Source organism: Rhopalosiphum padi, chromosome 3 (genome assembly GCF_020882245.1).
Source record: "Rhopalosiphum padi isolate XX-2018 chromosome 3, ASM2088224v1, whole genome shotgun sequence".
Taxonomy (NCBI): domain Eukaryota; kingdom Metazoa; phylum Arthropoda; class Insecta; order Hemiptera; family Aphididae; genus Rhopalosiphum; species Rhopalosiphum padi.
In genome coordinates, this window is record NC_083599.1 from 37,020,302 (window position 1) to 37,026,301 (window position 6,000).

General features: G+C 26.1%; 1 long non-coding RNA gene across 1 annotated transcript in view; it reads left to right on the forward strand.

The window, feature by feature from the left end:
- The window catches only part of LOC132926728 (uncharacterized), a 65,020-nt gene extending 63,066 nt beyond the window's left edge, over positions 1–1,954 (forward strand). The window contains exons 3-5 of the long non-coding RNA XR_009661513.1: positions 1,461–1,561; positions 1,660–1,744; positions 1,819–1,954. This is a non-coding gene — a long non-coding RNA (uncharacterized LOC132926728). The remainder of the gene's footprint in view (positions 1–1,460; positions 1,562–1,659; positions 1,745–1,818) is intronic.
- Positions 1,955–6,000: the final 4,046 nt, after the last annotated feature.

Consider the following 6,000-nt stretch of genomic DNA (forward strand, 5'->3'; position numbering starts at 1 on the left):
GTAATATAATTTATTTTGATCATTCGACATTTTTTTTAAATCTAAATAAAAATGTACAAAATGAATTATAAGAGAAACAATAAAGAACACATTATTAAAAAAAAAAACTATATTATACTGAGAATCTTCTATGTTATATTGTCTTTAATTTGCATTTTCAAGGTTTATAAGGATATATAACAACTAACAAGTACTAAAAATTATAGTAGAAATAATAAAACAAAGAACAATGATAGGCGTTAAACCAGCTTTGTATAATTTAAATATAAATAGTATTTTTTATGACTATTTTTAACTAAAAAAAGTTATATTTTATTTTTCTTATTAAACAATAGATATAAATATATTATAATTGTAATAAAATAAACACATGGTTAATAGTTCAAAAGTTATAGTGGTAATAGGACACCTACACCATAATATAATAATAGGACAATAAAAGTTATCTTAGAGCATAATCACTTTACCAAAATAAAATTGCTGCCTATGATTATTACACTTTAATTACTTGTGGACATGTAAATTAACATATTAGATAGTTTCTTATTGCATATTGTTTATAATATATGATTATTGTTTAATATTAGTTTTTATTTTAATATTTGTCATAATCATATATCTAATACAGAAACTTCGAAGTGTCTTTAAGTTATTTACTAAATTCCATTAAATTAATTAAGCTTTTGATATTTAATATTTTAGTAATGTCAAATGTAAATAACAAAATTATTCTTATAAGAATATAATTAGTATACAGTTCGTAATATCAACTATTAGTTTAATTTAATTTTTAACTCATTGACTACATAGTAATGTTATTATAAAAATCACTTATCAAAATTTTAGTAATATATTCCATGAAGAAATTATATTATTGTAATACGATTATTATAGTATATATACAAAGAAATTTGTCTATGAATTTGTCATCATTCAATATCTAAAAGTGTAAATTTGAATAATCATGTATAGTTTTTTTAAAAGTTTTACTCAAATATTCCTCATAATTATATATAGTATGTATGAACCTATTAAAAATGGAAAAAGTTCCAATTCCCCAACAAATTTTAGTTTCACAAAAAACAAAAATAATTTTTAAGTAGGAATCTAGACTATTGTAATCTACAATCAAAACGTCAATAAAACTACACTATGATAGGTATTATTGGCATTTTTCAGTTAGTTATTAATAATGTTAAATTTAAAATATATAATATATAGGTTTTTGAAAAAATGTTCATAAATATCATACTATTCATTTGTAAGTCAGGTAATTTATTTTTTGTTCGTGATATTTCGGAGGGGAATTAAACATCTTTGACCCCTGCGTTCGCGCCGATCATGGTTTATAATACATTTTAATCGTAATGCCCAACTTTTAGTTTCAGATAATTGTAAATATCGAATTAATAGAATAAGATGTTCTGCAACCACTATTATAAATGTATTTATAATTATAGGGATCGAACAATACATAGAGAAGACTTAAATAATGCTATAATTTAAAAAATGCATGGACATTCGTCGCATGGAATCCTATTGTTTTTGGAATAAGTTTAAAGTGAGTTTGTTTGAATTTATACAATTTAATTTACGAATTTTTATTTTTTTAAATTAGTTTTGAATACATATTATAACTTAAAAATAATATATTTAAAGGACAAAGTGGTAATAAATCTCACAAAAACTATACCGCAGACATTTAAAGAGATCCAAAGTTCATTATGGTTCTACGGAAGCCAAAGTAAACTATGCTTTTACTCTTGTAAAAATTTATAAAGGAAACGTATGAAATTAATACAAACGTTTTCGAAAAAGCTGTCTGAATTAGATATTGAAAATAATTTGATGTCGGATGTCGACAAGCAAATTGGATGTCAACGAATTGACTTGACGGACAATCGGTATGACACAGTAGAATTTCATATTTTCGTGTCATCTAAAAAGACTACAAGCGTCCAAAGCAGTGAGTATTACTTAGATTTATAATAAATTTATTTCCTGAATAAGTACCTAATTTTATTAGTCGATGTATGCCATTTTTTTCTTTAAAACAAATGTTTAATTACCCATTCTTATTGAATCATTTTAACTTTACTAGTTGACATTTAATATAAATACCTAATATTATTTAATGTTAGTACCTGGTACCTGGTACCTAAACCATAAAATGAGTTTTAAGACTTGTGTAAAAACAAAAAAAATTGGTATACTGGTGTACATAAAAAAAAAAGTGGGCAAGTGGGTATCGCTCTGCTGTATAGTAGAGATGGAGAGTAGGTCACTGGTCACTATAATGGATGTGTTAAATTGGAATGCAATGACGGGTATCATTGTATACGGAAAACGATTCTGAACGGAGATGATTTGTCAGTCAATGAAAATTAGTTGGATATATTATATTATTATCTATATTTAAATTGTAATATATCGTTATTTTACGCGATTTCGTAAAAAATTAAATTTCATACACTCATAAAATGTTTTCTATATTGACAATGGAATTTTTTTTACAGTTACTTTTATGAAAACTTATGGATAACCTAGTCTTGGGTTTTTGAACCTTAAGTATAAATCACAAAAATTTTATGAATTTTCAACTTCAAAATTCTTTGCAAATTTTCGTGATTTTGATATATTTTATAATGCTTATAAACAAAAATTGTTACTAACGATTTTTGATTTTTTTTTTTATTACGATAGGTACAACTTATAATAAACCTTGTATTAAATTTTAAAGATTTTTTGGATAATCGAATTTTTTTTATTGGCATTTTAAGAAAAAATACTTAGAAAAGTCAAATATTTCAATTGTCTATACGTAGATTAAAAAAATATTTTGAAAATTTAATCTTAAATAGATAACCATAATATAAACATTTGGTGAAAATTTCAAGTATTTATAATGATTCGTTTTTGAGTTACAGTAAAATCAAAAAATCGATTTTGTCAAAAAGTGGTTATGCGTAAAAATTCCCGTTTTTCCGTTATTTTTTCAGGGTTTTTCCCGACGCTTTTGAAAACTACTGGAAATTGACCCCTCCCCCCTAAATAAATTACCATCTAGATGAATTTTCCTATTCAAAGAGGGGCTGAAGTCAAAAATCGAAGCATTATTACTACTCCAAAATGTGACGACAGACACAGAAATAAAAAAAAAAACACACATCATTGTAAAATCAATACATTCATCACTCCGTTCAGAATCTAAAATTAAAAATATATTTATATCAAGGCACCCTCTCCCTCGAGGGGGGCTTAGCGTTTTAATTTTGGTGAATAAATTATTTTGCTCTTACCTTAGTTTTTTACTCAATTGCGTCAATGGAAACTAATTTATGTATTTTTTACCTGTATAGAAACTTTCATTCTCTCGTTACACGTATACGTGATGCTATTATATTAAATACATAGTATATTGACATATTTTGATTAAACGTCCGTTTCATACTCAAGGTACCATCAACCCCGGCTACTACTCCATATATTTTGCATACCTACTTTTCCTTTTATACTACGATTTCATGAGTTAATTATTGTGTAGCTTAATTTATTATTAAAGTTTGTTATTTTACATTTATACCAACCTAAATTATATCCTTACCTAATCCATATGAAAACATGAAATATTATAAAATATTAAACTTATTGGTTCTTAAATTTGTTCTTAAAATCATCAAGATTACATACGTGTTGTAATTCTACCAAAGAAACAAATTAAAATTAAATTAAATTAATTAACAGAACGATGAATCTATTGGTAATAATAATAATAATAATATATGATATATAATATATATATATTTTTTTTCTATCACATAAAGTTTTGGAGTAAAAAAAATTCTTTGATCTTAAAATTTTATGATAGATTTTTTTAGAAAATTGGATCTTGTTGGTAATTTTGTAGGTCTCAAAAAAAGAAAATGTCCATTACTTTTTAAAATAATAAAAATATGGGAAACAATGGAATATTTATACAACACAAATTTTCAACAAAATATATTTTGTGATTTATATAAAAAAAAACTACAATGACTTAGTATTGTTATCAAACAATAAAATTCGTTTTTAGCTAAACATAATATAATTTTAAGATTATTTTTGAGAAATTCAAATTTAGAGACATTTTAATTTGTTAACACTTCTCTGTTATTCAATGAGATACTTTCAAAACTTACAATATTCACCGAAGTGAATGTTTCCTTGTTCCTCGGCATATTATGTTGTACCTAAGTTGTAACATATTTATATTTAAAAGTATACATTTTGGACTTTTGGCTCTATTTTGATAAGCATGTGTATTTCAATTCAGTTTTATGTGATTCAATATCACTATGCCGCAGTATTTCCCAACTATTATGGATCGCGAAATATTTTTGATGAGTCACGACTCCTAGTGTTTATAAAATAATTAAACAACTATAATAATCTGGCTGAAGCAAAATATTTAGCACTTTCATATTTTAATGTATATTTATATTTTAATGCAATTAGTATTTATTATTTATTAAGTCCATCACCGGGCACGATAAGAAGAAGACTATAATAATAATATTAATACAAAAAAAAATCTATAATTTTTTTTTCTAGTGAGGGTCTAGAGGGTCGCGTATCTATAAAAACAATAATATTTTGGATCACCGTTACAAAGAGATTGGGAAACACTGCACTATGAAATACAACTTCGTTATTGAAATACGTATTTAAAATTTGTTATAGATTATCTAATTTTCTAAAGTGTATTATCAATACAAAAATCTATATAAGTATATATAATATAATATATAAGTAGGTACGCAGGTACTTGCGATGATGAAGATTTATATAGTGATTTATACCGAGATCCATACATTTTATTACTATTATGATTTTATAAAACCATTTGAAATAGTAAGTGTATTTATTTTTATTGTTGCAGCAATCATAGTAATCTGTTATTGTTTTTTGATACAATATTTTATGTTTATTTTCGTTGTCATTAGAATTTCTGTTCTTGAATTTTCTCCACGCGGACTCTGGGATTATAAATAGCATTATCCAATATCCGTGCTATAATTTATATAAATTCTATATTTTCAACTTTTATGAAAGCAAGTAAAAATACCTATATCAAAAAAAAAAAAAACTGAAGTTCACAAATACAAACAAAAAACTACAAAATACACGTAAATCGTAGCTTATATTCTATAATATGACATATAAAATAATTTTTTTGGAAAGGAGTGATGAAATGTTTAATATGATTCGGAAAACTTAATCCCTCAATATTCCAAAAATTTATCAATTTATTGAATTTTTTTTAACAATATGCGTCCAAATATTAATTTTTTATTTCGCTTGATGTTATAATATTTGACTATAATTTATAGATATAGGTATACAAAAAAAAAAACACCCATGTTCAACTCCCAAACGGCTTTTCACTCATCGGCCATCGCCACACATCAAATATACATCACTGATATAATAATATTATATAATATTATTATATGTTCATTATTTCAGTATAATATATAACAGCCGAGACCTTGACCCGTCTTACTATTTAGATGCATAATATAATATATGTATACAAGATATACGGACGTGTGCTGTACCGAGCGCGTAGGGTTATAATATTATTATTATAATATTATCGCGTCGTGGTGCCGCCACGCCGACGTGGAGTGACGGAGGAGCGCACAGCCGGCGCGCCGCCGCCGCTGTTGCTCGGCCCACGCCGCCGCCAGTCGACCTCGTTCGCAGTCCACTTGTCCACCGCGCCGCGGCCGATTGGCGCCTGCCGCTACTGCTGCTATAGTCCGCTTAATAATAATAATAATAATAATATCGTCGTGTTTCGGGTGCCTTCGTTTCAACACACATTTTTCTGTAATATTATACTATCAAATTTACAGTATACAGTCTTCTGTCCGTGGCCAGTTTCAACTCGACGTCTACGATTCGATGTCACGTAAAAATCACTAAAAAATTAAATTTGCAATCGAATTGATTTTGAAT